This window comes from Pristis pectinata, chromosome 9, assembly GCF_009764475.1.
Source record: "Pristis pectinata isolate sPriPec2 chromosome 9, sPriPec2.1.pri, whole genome shotgun sequence".
NCBI lineage: Eukaryota > Metazoa > Chordata > Chondrichthyes > Rhinopristiformes > Pristidae > Pristis > Pristis pectinata.
The window spans coordinates 81,297,193-81,317,257 of NC_067413.1; positions in this window are offsets into that span (position 1 = coordinate 81,297,193).

Genomic DNA, 20,065 nt, shown 5'->3' on the forward strand with positions numbered 1-20,065 from the left:
GCCTGCTTTGTCACTACATAAAGGACATACCTGATCAGGTTTGAGGCCATAGAGTCCTGCACTGGGATCAAGTCTCAGGTGGGTCCCTTCACATCAAATACTTAACAGTGGCTGCAGTGAGTCTGAGCCCACCCCTCTCCTTTTGGATGTGTGCATGCCAAGAATGTCTTCAAAGGAAAATAAGAGAAAAAACTGCCAGTGCTGGCAATCTAAAATAAAAACAAAATGTTGCAGATACTCAGCAGGTCATGTTGCATCTGTGGGATGAGAAACAGTTAACGTTTCAGGTCAAAGATCCTTTTCTCTGATACCGCCTGACCTGAGTATTTCTAGCATTTTCTATTTTAATTTAAGGTCTTAAAAGGGATGGATTAGTATTTGTCAAGGTTCATCTGGTACAGTTGTGTAACTTGTGCACTGCACTCTATGGACTGCTTGAAAAGATGCATACCAAGACACATACTGGCTGCCATTGGAAGATCGTCAACTTGGTGAGAAACTTTGGTCTGTTTCAGACTGCTGCAATCGTCCAGTGCAAGTAGCTATCTGCGATCATTCATTGCAGACTGGCACATTTCAGGGTTCAAGAAAACCTGTTAAGGGAACACACAAGCTTTGGGAAATGCCATAGCTTAAGGCCCTCCCATCACTGCACATTGAAGTGCTGGAACCTGTGTTTAAAAAAAAAACCTGAGTTATCACTCATAGCATTAATTTTTCTTCCACATACATTCTATGTTGATGTAATGTAAATCTTGTAAGCAAATGCAAAGATCAGACTTTCACTGTGAATAGCAACATATGAATGGACTGCATTGTATAATCCAGATATTATGAATAAAGTATATTTTTTAATAAATATTCTTTATATTGTGGTGGCTCTCCTCCATACCTCCCACTGCCTCTCCTCCCTGTTTGTGACTGCCATCCCCCAAATCCCTGATCAATGTCGTGAACCATTTGGTGGATGAGTGTCATTGCTCTGATCCCTGAACTGATTTTCTAAAAATTTAATTGAAAGGCCAAGCACTACAGATGCTGGAAATCTGAAATAAAAATATTCAGCAGGTAAGGAGCTGTGGACACAAACAAGAGTTAATGTTTCAGGTTGATGTCTTTTTATCTGAACCTTTTTCATCATTCTAATGAAAGGTCATTGACCTGAAATGTTAGAACTAGTTCCCACTCCATAGATGCTGCCTAACAGGCTGATTATCTGCACTTCATTCTGCTTTTTGTATTTCTAAGCATTTAGCTTTGACTCTGACCAGCAAAGCTAAAGCAAATAACTTGATGGGGCAGGAGAATAATGTGATGCCACAGTAGTGTCTGCTGCTTTTCTTTGTATAGAAGGGCAGAATGATCCCAATCTTCTTGGTATCAAACCTCTGAGTGCTGAGAGATCCTGGTTAGCTAGTTGATGGAAGCTAGGTATTTGTGTCACAAGAATGCCAACGCCAGGTGCCCTTCTATTATTCTGAGCACAGTTCTCACTTCATCGTCAGATGGCTGGGAGAAGGAGATTGAATTCAATGGTTGCTGTTACTACAGCCTGCAAGGACTCTTCAGAGGGGGATGGTGGAGAGCAATTCAGCATCCAGTTGTAGAATTTTTTTCTAGCATGCTGGCATATTAGTATATGGCACACTTGGCTTCAAAGATGTGCACTTATCAGTGGAATGACCTGGTGAGTTGATCATGTAGAAAGCATCAAGTGACATCTTGTGGTGAAATGTAGAACTGCAGAAAATGACTGCACTGACAGTTTCAATGGATTTTGTGTTGTTTTGGTTACTCCATGAAGCTGGTGTATGCTATTCTTTTTCCACATAGTGACCTGACTGAATAAAACATAAGCACTAAAGTCTTAAATTTGTGTACCTGTGTTCCTGAACCTTGCTCAGTTTAATAGAATTGTAGAATATTAGAATCATGCTAAGTTTGTGTGACACAAGAGACCATTTGGTCCATTGTGACTGTGCAGGTCAAAAAAGAGCCACCTAACCCAGTATCATTTTCTACCATTAAGCCTGTTGTCTTCGTGCCATGGCCCTTCAAGTGCTCATCCAGGTACTTTTCAAATGTGATGAGGGTTTCTACCAGTGAATTCCAGATTCCTATCATCCTTCCTCATCTCCCCTCAAATCCCTCTATTAATAAATTTCTTCCATTAACTAACTTTTTTGGGATATGGACATTGCTTGCCAGGATTTATTGTCCCAACTCCAACTGCCCTTTAGCCATCCACCTAAATGGTGCAGCCTTCGCTTGGGAAGGGAGTTGCTGGCTGTAGACCCAGTGGTGCACAGCTGGCAGGGCTGCTGCCTTTCAGTTCCAGGCAGCCACATTCAATCATGGCCTCTGGTACTGTCTGTGTGGTGTTTGCATGTTGTCCCTGTTGGTTTCCCCTAGGTTTTCTGGTTCCTTCTTCATCAGTAGAGGATACGCATTTAAGGCGAGAGAGAAGTTTAAGGGATAAGATATCTTTATTAGTCACATGTACATCAAAACACACAATGAAATGCATCTTTTGCGGAAGGTGTTCTGGGGGCAGCCCACGAGTGTCACCACGATTCCAGTGCCAACATAATATGCCCACAATTCCCTAACCCAAATGTTTTAGGAACGTGGGAGGAAACCGGAGCACCCGGCAGGGCAAGTTTTTTTTTACACAGAGTGGTAGGTGCTGGAACAGGCTGCCAGGGTAGTGGTGGAAGCAAATACAATAGTGGCGTTTAAGCAGCTTTTAGGTAGACACCTGAATATGGAGGGATGTGGATCATGTGCAGGCAGAAGAGATTTAGTTTAATTCAGCACAGACATGGGCTGAAGGGCCTGTTCCTGTGCTGTACTGTTCTATGTCCAGGTTGTTAGGTTAATTGCTCCTAGTGCGTGGGGGAGTTGATGGGAATGTGTTGAGAATAGATTACAGGGAAAGGTTGTGGGGGAATAGGATTGCTTTATGAGCAGCATAGGCTTGATGGGTTCCTATTATGTAAGGACATATCAAATATGGAAGGATGGGCAATATATTTCCAAATCAGGATAGTATGCAACTTGGAGAGTAGACTGAAGAAGTAATGTTCCCATGTACCAGCTGGTAGAGGTCATGGGTTTGGCAAGGTGCTGTTGGAATAGCCTTGGCAGATAACTACAATGTGTTTTGTAAATGGCACACACTGCAGTCACTGTACATCAGCTGATGAGGGAATTATTGTTTAGGGTGGTTGTTGAGGTGCCAGTCAAATGGGCTGCTTTCTCCTGAATAATGTTGAGCTTCTTGAGAGCTGTTGCTACTGCACTGATTTAGGCAAGTCGAGAGTACTTAATTACGCACTTGACTGGTGCCTTGGTGGAAAGATCTTTGGATAGCAGGAGATGAACCACTTGCCACAAGATACCCGGTCTCTGACCTCTCTTGCAGTCACAGTGTTCTTGTGGCTGATTCAATTCAGCTTCTTATCAATGATGACTCCCCAGAATGTTGATGATGGGGACCCAGAGATTAAAAAAAAGCCTTTGACTATCAAGGTTGGGTAGATAGATTTGCTTCTGTTGGAGACTGATGTCTAGCTCTTGCTGGCTGCAGGCATGGATTGCTTCATATGCTGAGGATTTGCAAATGGAATGAAACATTGTGCAGTCATCAGTTAACCACTTCTAACCTTATGATGGAAATAAGTTCTTTGATGAAGCAGTAAGATGGTTTGGCCTTAGATGTTATCCTGTAGAACTGCTGCAGTGCTGTCCTGGGGCTGAGATGAATGACCTATAGCAACCACAGCCATTATCCTTTGTGCAACATTTGATTCTAAGCACTGAAGTACTTCCCTCTTGAAGCCCATTGGCTTCAGTTTACCCAGGGTTCCCTGGTGCCACGCTCAGACAAATACCGCCTTAGAAACAAGGTCAGTCACGCTGACATCATTTCTGGAATTTATCTCTTTGATCCATGTTTGGACCAAGGCTGTGATGAGTTCTGGATCCAAGCGAGCCTAGTAACACCCAAACTGGGCCTTGGTGAGCAAGTGAGTCAGTGCCAGTTGATAGTCCTGTCGACGGTATCTCCCATCACTTTGTTGATGATTGAGAATTGACATGTAAACCATGCCCTACCTGATTTTTGACCCCTCTGCTGAGGAACGGTGCCTTCCTCTTTACTCTATTGCAGCCCCTCGTGATTTTACACACCTAGATTCAATCTCTTCTCAGTCTTCTCTGTTCCAAAGAGTACAACCCTAGTTTGTCCAATCTTCCCACATAACCAGTTCAGTGTTAGGTAGAGCACGCTGAGGTTGTCATCACTGACCAGGCAAAAACTCACAAGACCAATAGGCAGAGCACAAAAGGAAATACTTTAAAGCACTTGGAGGCAAATTTGGAGCATTTCCCAGGAGAAGATGCTGCATTGTGTGACAAAAATGGTCAACAGCAGGGATGGTGTGCCAGGATCAAAAGAAAATGAAAGCATCTCCCTCAAACTCCCACTCATGCCTGAATCTCCTGTTGATGTGAAGGGCACATTTATACCGGGAGATCTCTTTTCTCTTGACTTACTGTTCTCCAATTTAATATGAGGTTGAGATAAGGATCCCCCAGTGTTGGGAGGAAGCACTCCCAGCTTCAGCCCCTCTGGTGTGGGCACCTAAATGAAGGTTGGATGTGTGCCCACCATTTTAGTGTCCTACAGAGGCTCCTGAGAGTGGAAGAGGGTTACTGCCCTTTCCTTATGAGATGCTGAGAGCCCCTACTGGCATTACGGAGTGACTCCTGAGGAATTTTGACCTCATTGAGGTAGATTTTCAACTTGCCTACTGCATAAAGAAGTGATATTATGGATAAGCTGCTTGCCATAAAAGCTGCCAAAGTTTCCTTTTCATTAAATTGAATGGAAATAATAATTGGACATTTCCTATAATTAGCAGCTATTCCTCAAGGTCAGTATTATAGTTGGGCTTTAGGTGAAAATATCTACCTCAGATCTAATTCACATCATGATTATGTGATTTTACAACAACAAAATTCTTAAAAATTAGATCTTGCTGTGATCGCCTTCAATCTTAACTAAAGGAAGGGCTGGGCTAGAAAGTGGCTAAATAGAGTGATGTATCCATGTTCCAACATTATCTAAACTTAAGTTTCATAACTAAAGTTATAGGATGCAGACTCTTTCATGAAATGAGACATGCACTTAATAACTTGCAGAGAGATAGGTAAATTGAACAACAAGTGAGGTCGCCTCATTATAGGAAAGATGTGGAAGCTTTATAGAGGGTGCAGAAGAGATTTACCAGGATGCTGCCTGGATTGGAGAGCATGCCTTATGAGGATAGGTTGAGTGAATCAGGGCTTTTCTCTTTGGAGAGGAGGAGGATGAGAGGTGACTTGATAGAGGTGTACAAGATGATGAGGCATTGATTGATTGGACAGTCAGAGACATCTTCCCAGTGTAATAATGGCTAACATGAGGGGGCATAATTTTAAGGTGATTGGAGAAAGATATAAGGGGGATGTCAGAGGTAAGTTTTTATACAGAGAGTGGTAGGTGCATGGAATGCACTGCTGGCAGAGGTTGTGGGAACAGATACATTAGGGACATTTAAGAGACTCTTAGGTAGCTGATGAATGATAGAGAAATGGAGGGCTATGTGGGAGGGAAGAGTTAGATAGAAGTTAGAGCAGGATATGATGTCGGCACAATATCATGGGCTGAAGGGCCTGTACTGTGCTGTAGTGTTCTATGTTCTATGAATAAGTTTTGCCTTTGCAACCTTTTGCCAAATGACATTGATAAATGTCTGGGATCCTGAGTTCACTGAAAAGAGTGCAGGAAGAATAGAAAAAGAACCATGAGGAAAACAAACTTACATAAATGTAGAGTGGTTTAAATGTGGAATTGGAGCATGCAAGCAAACCAGCAATGGGGCTGAACCAGACTGGTTTGTTGAACGTTATGTTCTATCCATACTAGCATCTTCTTGTGATGTAAAGTAAATATTTCATAGGAGGATTATTTTTTTCAGAAAATGTATAAACCCTGTTAAATCAGTAGGATTGTGAATCCTTCTGAAGTCTACACCTAGTCAAGGGAACTATTTGGAAGAAATAGCTCTCAAAAATTAATTTCATGCATAATGACATACTTCTCATCATAGTTATAATTAAGCACAAGACTCTAAATTCGTGCTAATATTCATTGGTGTGAAAGACAACATTGCTCGGAGCCCTGAATTGGCTGCATATCCACCACCATATGGGTCAGTTATGTTACTTGGTAAAGTACTCAATTACTTAAAAAAGAGCAAAGTGTTCTAGCCAATAATGTCGTCCTTAAAAAATTTGGTCGAAACAAAACCATCAGATAGTTCATCAGACAGCTTAAATTAAGAGAGGAAAATTTGATGAATTTTTTATTTTATATTTTGAAGTTATCTTGTGTCATTGTCTATTTTCCCTTGCCATGTGGAGTGGAACATGATCCATAGAAACTGGTGAGTGATCACTTACAGCCTCTGTAAAAATAGCCACAAAGCTAGACACTATTATAGACTGCAATTGTAAAGTAGAAAGGAAGATTGTCTGGAAATTCTGATCCTTAACCAGATCACTCACTTATGGTTTTCAAAAAAAATTTGAATTAGATCCCAAATGTTAGTAAATACCTGTTTATAAAACAGGAGAGCATCCAAATACTGTAGAAACTTCATATGTGAGAAGCAAAACCAAGACAAGGCTGGAAGCACTCAGTAGGTCGTCTTCTCTGGGAGAGAAAGAAACGTGAAGAGAATTCAAATTATTTACCTTAAAACAGTGACCTGACTATGAAAAAATGCAGAATTCAGCTGCCCTTGCTGTAACTAACAAAGCCAATTACATTTTCTTGACACCACAGGGACAACATTGGCTGTCGCTAATAGGAGAAATATGGATTCATGGGCCAAGCTTTTATTTGAGTCCTGTTTAGAAGAATGTTCCCAGCATCACTAACAACTTCTGGAAATCCATGAAAAAAAAATGTTGTTTTCTCCTATCAACCACAGGACAAAATGTACAAATACATAACAGCAAGAAGGTAACACATGGAATTAATGTTTCCTTTTTCATTGATGTATTCCCACACACTTTTATTTTAACTGCACTCAGTCTATTCACTCTTCTATATGCTGCTGCTCGTGCTGGTCAATAGTGAAAAATATGGGGAATAGGCCAAAACTCCTGGAAAACTATATTAAATATAGAGTAATGTGATTTAGGAACGGCTTCTCCTCCTCCATCTGAATGGTTCATGAACCCATGAGCACTACCTGTTATTCCTTTTTTTTTGCACTATATATTTATTTTATAATTTATAGTAATTTTATGTCTTTGCACTGTACTGCTGCCACAGAACAACAAATTTCACGACATATAAGTCAGTGATAATAAATCTGATACTGATTCTGATTAACCAATATGTCTACAACTGAACCATTCTCAGAGAAGACTGGTGTCAAACAAGGCTGTGTCATTGCCCAACACCTTTCTCAATCTTTCTTGCCTCAATGTTGCATCTCACCTCCTGCAGAATGGAAGTAATCCAATGGGAAATTGTTCAACTTGAGGTAAGTACACTCGTTGTTCAACTTGAGGTAAGTACACTCCAGAACCAACAGAACCAAAGTTATCCAAACTTCAGTATTGAGTGCATTATGCAGATGATGCTTGCATTTGTACACACTCAGGTCTGAGCTCCAAACCATCGTTGAGCCTATAACAGGATGGGCCTTATACCCTCGACATCCGCAAGACCAAGGTCCTCTATCAACCTGCTCCCACTTCACCACTGTGCCCTCTGACAAAGATGGTTCACAGCTAGACTCTGGAAAATGTGGACCACTTCCCATACCTGGGGAGTGACATCTTAGTAAAGGCACAGATTGACGATGGAATTCACCACCACCACGATGGAATGCACCAGCACTGCCTTTGGTCAATTAAGGAAAAGGGTGTTTAAAGATCTGGACCTCAGACCTGGTCTACAGGCAGCAGTGGTCATTGCCCTCCCATATGCTTCTGAGATCTGGACAGCAAACATCTCAATGCACTGGATTAACACCACTAATGCTGTCACAACAAAATTGGCCAAAATCACTGGAAACATAATCAAACCAATGTCAGTATTCTCTCCCAGTCCAACATCTTCAGTTACACTTAATCAGCTCCAGTGGGCAGGCAGCATTGTTTACATGCCCAATGGATATTCATTTCCAAGCTCTCTTATAGGAAGAGATTACCAAGAAGGCAAAGGAAAGATTTAAGGATATATCATTTCTCCTTGAAGAAATGCAGCATATCCACTGACTCCCGGTAGCACGCAGGTCTGTGGAAGTGGCGGAAGGAGTGGACTACCTCACAAACTACTCACCTGCCTGTCCTATCATACACCACCCAGTCCATCTGTGGAAGAGTCCACAGTGCCCAATCGACATCATCAGCCACCTCAGAATCCACAAAACATGAGTGAATATAAGCCATCCTCTTTCCCGAAGGACATCCAAAAAAGTGGAAGTAGTAGGTAAAGTCTGGGTCGATTAAGAGATGGTGCAAGGTAGAACCTGTTGAGACAGACAAAGGCATTCAGAAAATGTAAGAGGGAACTCATAAGGCAAAACTGGATTCATTACATTTACTGAGTATGATAGACGAGGCCAACGTTTATTTATTCCCAGTTGGTTCCCAAATGGTACTTTTTATTGTTTCATACCTTTCTTGACGTTTCCCTGATGACTGATGGTTGGTAGTAGTTAGAATGTATTAGCTTAAGCTGCCCGTACTTCCCCCCCCATAGTCTTAACCCACATTCCCAAAATAGAAAAAGCAACAATAGATGTAACTACTGCTGGAACTTATTTAATTTTTTTAAATCAAAAACATAGTGAAATAATTATGGCCAATGTAAAAGTCTAGTAAATGCAATTAAAAAGAAGGAAAGTAATCCTCTTCATACTCCATAAGGAATTTATCTGGGGACTAAACTTTCTGACATGAATCAGGCAGTATTTTACACTGCCATAAGCAATATGTCACGCTGATAGAAACTGCACTTGCAAATTAGGAACAAGTGGAAGATTTTAACTGTAAAAACAGCTTTATTCTTAAGATAAATATGAAAAAATATGAGTTCATTTTAAAATAATTAAATGAATCAATCTTGTTGTTGCAGGGTTGAGACTACTATGTAAGCCAGATGGAATTCCTAGGAATTGTTTAAGTTACATTATTTGTATCTAGCCTGGCGTATGGTGGCACCAGTGAGCTCACCTGAAAAGCATGCAGCTTACCACCAAACTCTTCTTTGGCATATGAAGCAGCTTGAAAATAAACATTAAGTGCAGTAATCGCTTCTTGGTTCAGATCAAATTCAGTTTTCTGATGTACATGAAAGCCTTTTAACTGTTACCACTAATATGTCTACTGTCAGAAGCACTCTATAAAAACAGCACGTTGCAAGGGATTAAGCAGTGGTAAACTGCCACTTATCTAAAGACTGCAGCTTTACTTTAGTGGGAGGTAAATACCTTTGGACTAGGATATAAAGATAACATTTAAAAAACACAATTATTTAATTTTTTGTTAAAACCTCGAAAATCTTAACTTCAAAGATGTAGCATTCCAAATTTCTGTACTAAGTCTCCTATATTTATAAAACATTTGGCATAATTAAATGCAAGTTCTAGCCTAATGAGCTTCCAAGCAAAAATGTGGCTTTGATTATTGAAATTATGAGTCAGCCATAGATGTGGTTGATATAAAAGGAATTTTTAACTGTCTTTTAGACTCTTTTGACATTTGATTGCCTTATGGAAAGAACATGATCTAAATTGGTTCACATGTGGCTTCTGTGGTATTAGGAGTTGTATTCTGAATCAAGCATTTGTCTTTAATGCTCCGTTGTTAAATCACAGAACCCATATGAACAAATTGCTCCTGTCAAAGACAGATTATGCAATGAAAAGGGTTAATTATATGCAATCTGTTTTCCCAATGATCAGAGCAGTGTGCCAGTTTTAAAAAGCACTGGTTTTCCTCAGAGGTAAGTACAATGGATATTCAAGTACATTCAACATCTGATGTCCTTCATAACTTTTTAAGGATGTCTGAATTGCACACATTGTAGCAGACTAGATATGGACAAAAGCAAAATTTTATTTTTCTTTTTAAGCCACTGGACTGGCAACTCTAAAGACTCAATAGGGTGCTTAGGGATCAGTGATTATTGGACAACTGGAAGAATCAGAGGTGTCAAACCTTTAAATGGTACTGTGTGTTGACAATACTCTTAGCTTCATTTCATCTACCTGCTTCAAGTTCTCACTGTAGTGGTGTGGTAAGGTCAAATTAAATTGATGTTTCTTGTGTTAATCCAATATCTAATTAGTTAGTCTGAAACTCAGTAGAGGAATTTTTTATAATTTTGTTTAAAACCCCTAAAATTCCACCATTGCACGGAATACTAGTTTTTACTAGAAGTGTTGTTTTGAATATCAATAGGCAATAGCATGAAGGACTTCTTATTTTTATTCCATTGTGGTTTATAAGAATAAGCCTTTGGAAGATGCTTTTGAAATTTTGAGTTGGCTGGTTTGGGAGAATGTTTCAACAAGCACCTGGAGGGAAACTGCAGACTGGCAAAATAGAGAAATTGCAGTTTGCAGAGGTTTAATACTTTTGAATGAAATCAACATTATAGCATATAAGAGACTTTAATATTACAGAATTGTGAGTTCTTCCAAAATGGTCGTGTTCTTAGAATTTGTTTTTCAACAATTCTTGACAGATGTTTGTATAGTGTTAAGTCACTGCACCAGAGTTAATTACTACAAAAGGATTGTTGCTACATATCATCCAACTAACAAGCGGAAGAGACTGCTCATTTTACTAGAGTGGATTCAATTACTTCGCAGTGCTACCAATCACATTTACGATTATATTATTACTATGGCTATGGTCAAAATTGGACTTTTGTTAAGATGCAAGTGGTGCCTTGTCAAACCCTCCCAGTTGAGCTAAGCTATATACGAATCACTTCTGTAGTATTGCCAAAGTAAATGCCCTCATTTAAGTTATTTTAAGTTAGGCAACCTTAGAATATTTGACAACAGATTGTAAATAATTCCAGAAATAAACCTAAAGCTATCGTTCTCGTGCTACCTTATCAAAAATTGGCAGCATTTCCATATCTCACCCAGCTCTTCTCTGTTTCTTCAACAAAATACACCAAAAACACAAGTACCTCAGTCCGATTCAGATTGTTCATTGCACTGTCTTATTTGGATGGATTTACCATGCACCTTTAGTAAATGAAATCATGACATCACAGATTACATGAGATCACATGACATCTATTTCCCACCCCCAATGAGAAATGTAGTGAGGCAACATCTTGAAACACTGAAGACCTTCCAGGGAAGGTACTTCCACCATGCTTCTTGGTAGGGAGTTCCGATGTTTAGATCCAGTAACAGTGAAAGAACAACAATGCAATTTTAATTGGAAGAGAACCTAAAGGTCATAGAAAGGTCACCTACTGCCCAAGTCCTCCTCGAGGAGGAGTTTGCAGTTTTAGGAGATACTGTTGAAGATGCCTGGTGAGTTGCTGCGGTGCATTCTGTGGATGGTGCAGATTGTCGCCACAGTCACCACATCACAGGCTTGATCAAACATGAACCATGTTGCCCCTAGTGTGTAGGTGAGTGGTCGAATCTGGGGAAAGTTGATGAGAATGTGGGGAGAATAATAAAATGGGATTAATGTAGGATTAGTGTAAATGGGTGGTTGATGGTTGGCATGGACTCAGTGGGCCAAAGAGCCTGTTTCTGTATCTCCCTGTGACTCTATGACTCAAAGAGTTGTTCCATACGTATCAATACAACGCAGGAGGAGCCATGCAGCTCACTGAGCCTATACTGGCCTCCAGCGTGATTGCATGAGATTAATTACCTATTTACCTCCCAGTACTTTCTCTTACCTGCCCATCATCTTCTCAATTCTCCTATCACCCTCCTTCACCAGGGGTAATTTACAGTGGCCAATCAGCCCAGTAACCAACATGTTTTTGGGATGTGGGGGGAAACCAGAAAACCCAGAAGAAACCAATGTGGCCACAGGAGAATGTGCAAACTCCACACGGACAACTCCAGCTGTCAGGATTGAACCTGGGTGTTCAGAGCTGTGCAGCAGGAACACCATCTGCTATGCAACTGTGCTAGCATTATTAGCATAATCAATCACCTTCCTTCCATCACAAGGTTGGAAATGGGATGTTTACTGATGGTTGCACAACATTCAATTCCATCTGCAGACTCCTCAGCAAATGAAACAGCCCATGCCTGCATGCAGCAAGACCTAGACAACATTCAGGCATAAGCAGATCAGTGACCATCTCTACAAGAGAGAACCTAACCACTTACCCTTGATGTTCAGTGGTGTTACCATCATCGCATCCTACACCATCAATTTTCTAGGGATTACCATTGACCAGAGACTAAACTAGATCCATCTTGTAAATACTATGGCTACAAGTAAGTTAGAGGTGAGTGACTCACTATCAACAAGGCACAAATCAAGAACATAACGGAGTACATTCCGTGGGCCTGGATGGGTGCAGCACCATCAATCGTAAAGAAATTCTCCACCATCCAGGACAAAGCAGGCCTGCTTGATTAGCATTCTAAGCATTCATTCGCTCCACACTGACACACATTGGCTGCGTGGTGTACCATATACAGAATCCACTGCAGTTGGTTACTCAGACAGCATCACCCAAATCCGTGACTCCCTACCACCAAGATGGCTAAAGGCAGCAGGTGCATTGAGACACAAGGACACCACCAATGGCAGGTTCTCCTCCAAGTCGCACCATCTTGACTTGGACGTACCTCACTGGTCCTTCATTGCTAGGTCTAAATGCTGGAACTCCCTCCCCAACAGCACTGCAGGAGTGCCTTCACCAGAAGGACTGCAGGGAAGAACAACAGAAGGGTGGCACAGTGGCAAAGCTAGGAGATCGATTGCCTTGCAGCATCAGAGACAAGGATTCGTTCCTGACCTCAAGTGCTGTCTGTGTGGAATTTGCACATTCTCCCTGTGACCATGTGGATTTCCTTCAGGTGCTTCAGTTTCCTCTCACATCCCAAATCTGGAGAGAGTTGTTGAGAATGTGGGAGAATAAAAAAAAGATGATTGATGTAGGTTTGGAGGAAACAGATGATTGATGGTTGGGATGGAGTTGGTGGGCCAAAAGCCTGTTTCTGTTCTATATCTCTATGGCTCTATGACTGTGGTGGCTCATGAATATGACTCACTGCCACCTTCATAAGCATCAGCAGAGTCAGGCAATAAATGCTGGTTTTGGCACGATGCTCATATCCTGAAAATGAATATGTAAAAGCCTGGTCTGTGTCCTTTTCTATGAGCTTGGTGATATCATCAACAAGTTCCTGAGGAGTCTCAACAAGTTAGATGTGTTAAAGATGTTTCCTCTTGAGGGGGAGTCTAGAACTAGGGCTGAATGTTTAAAAATAGAGGGTCACCCACTGAGGACAGGTGAGGCGAAATTATTTCTGTCAGTGTGTAGAGGAGCTTTGGAACTCTTCAAATAGTGAATGAGGGTTAGACTTTGGGTATTATGAAGGTGGAGGTAGATAGATTCTTGATAAGCAGGGTGTGTGTGAAGGTTTACAATAATGAGACAGGAATGCAGAGTTGAGTTGATGATAGTATCAGCTGTAATTTTGTTAAGTGGTAGAGCAGGCTTGGGAGGCTGTGTGCTCCTAATTCATGTGTTTGTATGTTCATTTTAAGGAACACTGTAGTTTTTCTAAATCAGGGCAAATAACTGAACCAGTTCATTATCCTTGAGCTCACTGACCATGTCCACTACCTGCTATCATCAGTGACTTGTTCCCTGTATTCTTTGCACTAGATCATTGTCCTGTTCATCCTTCAAGCACAAAGATGTGATTTCCGTTACCGTTGCAGTGTCTACAGCCGTTTTGGTGTTGCTGCTTTGAAAGGCAAATAGCAGAGGTGGAGCTAGCCACAGAACAACCATTTCTGAAGGCAGTAACTCTCAACTAAATAGCCTTGGCAGTAAGAGCATATCAAATTCCAACCATATGGTAGTCTCAGAATTTAATGTCCTTACACAATAAATGATGCAAGTGGGGAAATGGAGGTGGTGCTGCGAGTGGAGGGAAACATCAAGGACACAGCTGCTGTTAGAGGGGGGATTGGGGATACTGCTGGTGATGCAGGGAGGGAGGGATCGGGGACACTGCTGGTGTTTAGGGAGGGATCGGGGACACTGCTGGTGTTTAGGGAGGGATCAGGGACACTGCTGGTGATGCAGGGAGGGATCAGGGACCCTGCTGGTGTTTAGGGAGGGATCAGGGACACTGCTGGTGATGCAGGGAGGGATCAGGGACCCTGCTGGTGTTTAGGGAGGGATCAGGGACCCTGCTGGTGATGCAGGGAAGGATCAGGGACCCTGCTGGTGATGCAGGGAGGGATCAGGGACCCTGCTGGTGATGCAGGGAGGGATCAGGGACCCTGCTGGTGATGCAGGGAGGGATCAGGGACACTGCTGGTGTTGAGGGAGGGATCAGGGACACTGCTGGTGATGCAGGGAGGGATCAGGGGCACTGCTGGTGTTGAGGGAGGGATCAGGGACACTGCTGGTGATGCAGGGAGGGATCAGGGGCACTGCTGGTGATAGAGGGATCAGGGACACTGCTGGTGATGCAGGGAGGTATCAGGGACACTGCTGGTGATGCAGGGAGGGATCAGGGGCACTGCTGGTGATAGAGGGATCAGGGACACTGCTGGTGATGCAGGGAGGTATCAGGGACACTGCTGGTGATGCAGGGAGGGATCAGGGACACTGCTGGTGTTGAGGGAGGGATCAGGGATCCTGCTGGTGATGCAGGGAGGGATCAGGGACACTGCTGGTGATGCAGGGAGGGATCAGGGACACTGCTGGTGATGAGGGGGAGGGATCAGGGACACTGCTGGTGATGAGGGGGAGGGATTGGGTCACTGATGGTGTTGGGGGTTTCATTAGATTAGATCAGACACAGGTGTTTTTAACCAGTGCAGGGGAAAGTGGATGGAGATCCTGGTGGTGTTTGGTTGAGGTACTGGGGGATTGAACATTTTGCTGCACGGGAATGTGAAGGAAGGAAGGGAAGGGATCCGAGACAGTTGTGGAAGGGAAGATGAATTATATTTTAAGCAAACACATTCTGATTGAGTTTTGAATATATTCTTGCACAGCCTTAAATCTAATCAGCTATCAGCAATCTTTAGCTGGTATATGTTTCATCTTGGTCCAAGTTAATGTAAGTAATGACAATTAGAAACAAACACTCATCTCAGAGTTTAAGTGTGAGGGAGAGCTGCATGCACCCAATAATAAATAAATGAAAACAACCCTAATGAAAATATATGTTTCATCTTGGTCCATATTAGTGTAACTAATGGCGATTAGAAACAAACACTCATCTCAGAGTTTAAGTGTGAGGGAGGGCTCCATGCACTTAATAAGAAGTAAATTAAAATAAGCATAATGAAAGTAAATCAAAGATGCATCTTTCTTAGCCTTGTTCACTTACAAAGGTCATGTAAAATGTAAAAAAAACCAAGAAAAGTATAAAGCTAAAAGGTTAAGGGATTTCCTGCTAATATAATGTATTATGGGGACAACTAATTTCCAGCCTTTCACTGTGCTGATGGTTATACATTGCAGAGCTCGAGCTAAAATGAAAAAGGAACAATTAGGCAAAAAGTGAAAGGAAAGGAAACAGCAAAGCTTTAATAGATGAAGAGGTGTTTGAAAGGGTAAAAATAAAGTGCAACAGGAAGCAACAAAAGGTAAGAATATTAAAACAACGGAAAACAGAAAAATGGATGCAATAGACCAATATAAGAACTTGATAGTTACAAATAACGACTCCAAACACCAAATAATTCTGATACTGCTATCTCCCTGAAATAAAAGGTTATGAATTGAAGTTTGTTTTCAACCCTTCTCTGCAACTACAATAAACCAATGGATAATAGACAGTGTCACTGAGAAGGCAGTTCGCCATCTATGTCTCCTTTATTTTTGTGTTACCACTTACAAACGCTAAACTGGACATATATTTTATTTGTGGCATTATCAAAGGTAATATGTAACATAAAGTAATGTAATATGTAACATTTCTCCCTTACTGTGAGAAGTGGGCGTATGCTATTCTCGTAGGACAATTAAAAATATCATTGACAGTTACAGCAGTAATCTTTGATGTCTAGTTTTTTTCTACACTTGTTATACATTAAGCCTGTGCTAATCTGATTATGAACTGTGGTACAGTAAATCTACTGTAAAAATGTACCATGCAACAGTTTTAAACTTGATACTGTACTGCGACGTGAGAACTGTTTGTTCAGCTAACTTGAAAGGCCCTTTGATGTCATTTTACTGTCCAGCTGCTTTGTAAGAATAAGCTGTATTAAAATATGTTTTCAGCACCTAAGTTGTGTGTCCAACATATATTGTCCAACATCCAACTTTAGAACCATACATGCTTAAAATGAATTAGCTGAAGATAAGGATTAAGCACTCCTTTTCCCCTTTCCCCTCCTTATGTTTTTCTTTAGTTTCTATTTCCCTACCTCTCTCTTGAGGCAGCATGATTATTTTCTCTTGGGGCCCAGCATTGGAGTGCCAAGGGTAGGCTGAAGCATTCACAACCAGTTCAGCCAGAAGTGCCAACTGGGTGATCCATCTTGGCTTCCTCCTGGAATCTCCCCATCACAGATCACTGGATACAACAAAGGCTATGGGACCAGACAACATGTCACTCCAGAACTGTTCCCAGCTAAGTACAAATAATACTAGCATTTTGCTGACAATGTGATAACTTGCCCAGGTATTCCCAGGCTAATTACTGATTAATCAGTCTGCTCTCATCAGCAAAGTGAAGAAAGAAGCCATTAACAGTTTTTATCAGGCAGCATTTTCGCACCAAAATCCCCCTGAATGAATCACAGTTTGGGTTTTGCAAGTACCCCAGACCCTATCACAGCCTTGATCAAAACATGGACCAAAGAGCTGAAATCCAGAGGTGAGGTGGGAGTGATATAATGGCTCAGCACAGTGCTACAGCAGGTAGTACTGCTGCCTCACCATTACAGCCACATGACTTTTGACATCAAATGCTGTCTGTGTAGAGTTTGCCCATCCTTCCTATGACTACATGGGTTTTCTGAAGGGGCTCTGGCTTCCTCCCACATCTCAAAGACATACTGGTTGGTAGGTTAATTGGCCAAGGTAAATTATCCCAAAACTGGTGGGTGGAGGGAGAGTCAGAGGGCAGTTAATTGGCATCTGAGAAAGAACAGTTTGTGGGGAATGGGTTTGAATGGATTGTGTTGAGAGCTGGCATGGACTTGATGAGCTGAATGGCCTCTTTTGACGTTGTATGAAAATATAAAATATTATGTGAGAACATTTTCCCTTGACATCAAGGCACCATTTGACTGAGTGCAGCATCAAGGAGCATTGGAAAAACTGAAGTCAATGTTTGGAGAGATAACTTTCATGGAGGGAGCTGGTTGTGGTCGTTGGAGGTCAGTATCCCAGCCACAGGACATTACTTCTGGAATTCCTCAGGACAGTGTCACAGCCGCAATTCTCTTCAGCTGTTTCATCAATGACCTTCCTTCCCATGTGTCAAAAGTGAGGATGTTTACAACACTCAATTCTATTTGCAAACTCTTCAGCAAATGAAATAGTCCTTGTCTCCATACAGCAAGAATTAGACGACACTGAGGGAAAAGGCCCTTAAGTAGCAAGTAACATTTGTGCCACAGAACTCCAAAAAGAGACTCTAACCACCTACTCTTGACATACATTGGGATTACCTGCCGAGTCTCTCACCATCAACATCCTTGGTGTCACTGGACCAGTCACATAATGCCATGGCTACAAGAACAGGTCAGAGCCTGGGTAACCGGCAGTGGATGAATAACTGCTTGACAGCCCAAGGCACAAATCAGGAATGTGATGGAGTATTCTATACTTGTGTGGATGTGTGCAGTTCCAACAACAAGAAGCTTTACGCCATCCAGGACAAAGCAGCTCCATTTGATCATCATCTCATCCACCCCTGTGAACATCTCTCTCATGGTAGTGTGTTTCATCCAGGAAATGCACTCAGTTACCTGCCTAGGCCTCTTTGACAGCACCTCCCAAACCCACAGCCTCTCCCACCAAGAATGACAAGGACAGCAGATACAGTTTCCCTTCCAAGTGGCTCATTGTCTTGACTAGGAGGTATATTATTGTTGGGTCTTTATACTGAAACCCTGCCCAGTAGCTCTGTGGGCAGATACCTACCAGAAGAATGAAGCAGATGAAAAGGCTGCTCATCACTAACATCTTGAAGGCAATTATGGAAGGGCAATAAATACTGACCTTCTCAGCAATGCCCAGATCCTGAAAAATGCATTTAAAAAGGCATTAGATGCTGACAGATCTTTACTGGTACCAAATTTCCACTAGCTGAATGTCTTTGGTCATTTTTCTTGACTCCTGTCATAACTCCAGCTGGAACATTGTAATATCCCTTGGAAAGAAACCCAGAGCATGAATATGCTGTGCCAAGATCTTATATGAGACATAATAGTCACCTTTAAAGACATCTCCTGTCCTGGTATTGTCAGAGTTTAAAGATCTGGAGGTATCCACAGCACTTCCTGCAGCATGTCATGGGTAGTTGGCAGATAACTGCCAGTCCCATGAAAATAAAATACCCTTTGTGTGACCCCACAAATACATTCGCAAACGTTTGATGGACATGACTTTGATCCAAGTTATTCACCAGTTAGTCAAACTAAGAGATTAGTGGTCATTACTGCCTTTGGCAGCCCACAATGTACAAGTTACTTAAATGCTTTCTTTGTTTTACTATTCATCAATAGTATTCAACTGATTGATACAAGTTTGGGGTTGTCTAATGGTCATAAAGACTCTTGCAAACTGGAACCTCTTATCTTTAGTTCCATTCATTTACAGTACTGGGTGCTAGGTGTCAGGGCTCCTGAGTTTGCTCTTGCTTACTCTAAATGTCACTCTCTGAGGAGACACAGTTAAAGTGAAGTGAGGCAGCAGAAATAATGTTTTTTACCACTGGTCTGAAATAAAACAAGTTGCAGAATATCTCTTTCTCTCTAGTTTGGAGTAATGATAGCCATCCAAATTAAAAAGGTAGATTCTACTGACATCTTTGGAATTTGATCTGTTGTAGCTTCTGATGGACAAAGGTTTTCTAGCCTCACGGTTGCCCCGAGGTCAACCGTGCTTGGGCATAATAATAGAAAGTTTGGTCAACAATGTCAGGCATACTTTACAAATTCAACATCAGCTAACACATGTCCTTTGTGCAACCGATGTAGAACTAAGATAATTACTTACTGGGTGGCTGCAATAAAAAAGTTGAAAGAAAACAGTCAAGAAAAAGCAGAGAAATTTGAGCCGGGGTGAATTTTCTTTCTTTTTTTTAAGACTCCATCAAAGGCCAGGGAAAAAAACAGTTATATGAAGTCACAAGAAATGGTGTTCTGTTTTTTGATTTGTCATTTGCTTTTGTGTCTTCTTGTGGAAGATGATAAAAACACCTTTAAATTAATCACAAGACTGTCTTTATTTGAGCAATGACTCTTACATCAATGGTTGGTGGAACTAAAATACTTCCACAAAGATTTCCATAGTTTAGCTGGTCAAGGTAGAGGATCTCACAATTAAGGGATATTCTTTCCTCGCTGGCACTTGGGAGATAAAGAAGACGGCAAGGTCAAGAAGTATTGAGACCTGTACATAACCCCACACATTGATGATACAATATTTTATATTTGTTGACCTTTCTTAGAAGTCCCTTTCAGTCATACATCTGTTGGTTTTACCAGATCAATTACTGTAGTATGCTTCCTAAGAGGCATATCATAATCATGTCTACTTTGGAATTCCTTCAGCAATAATTCA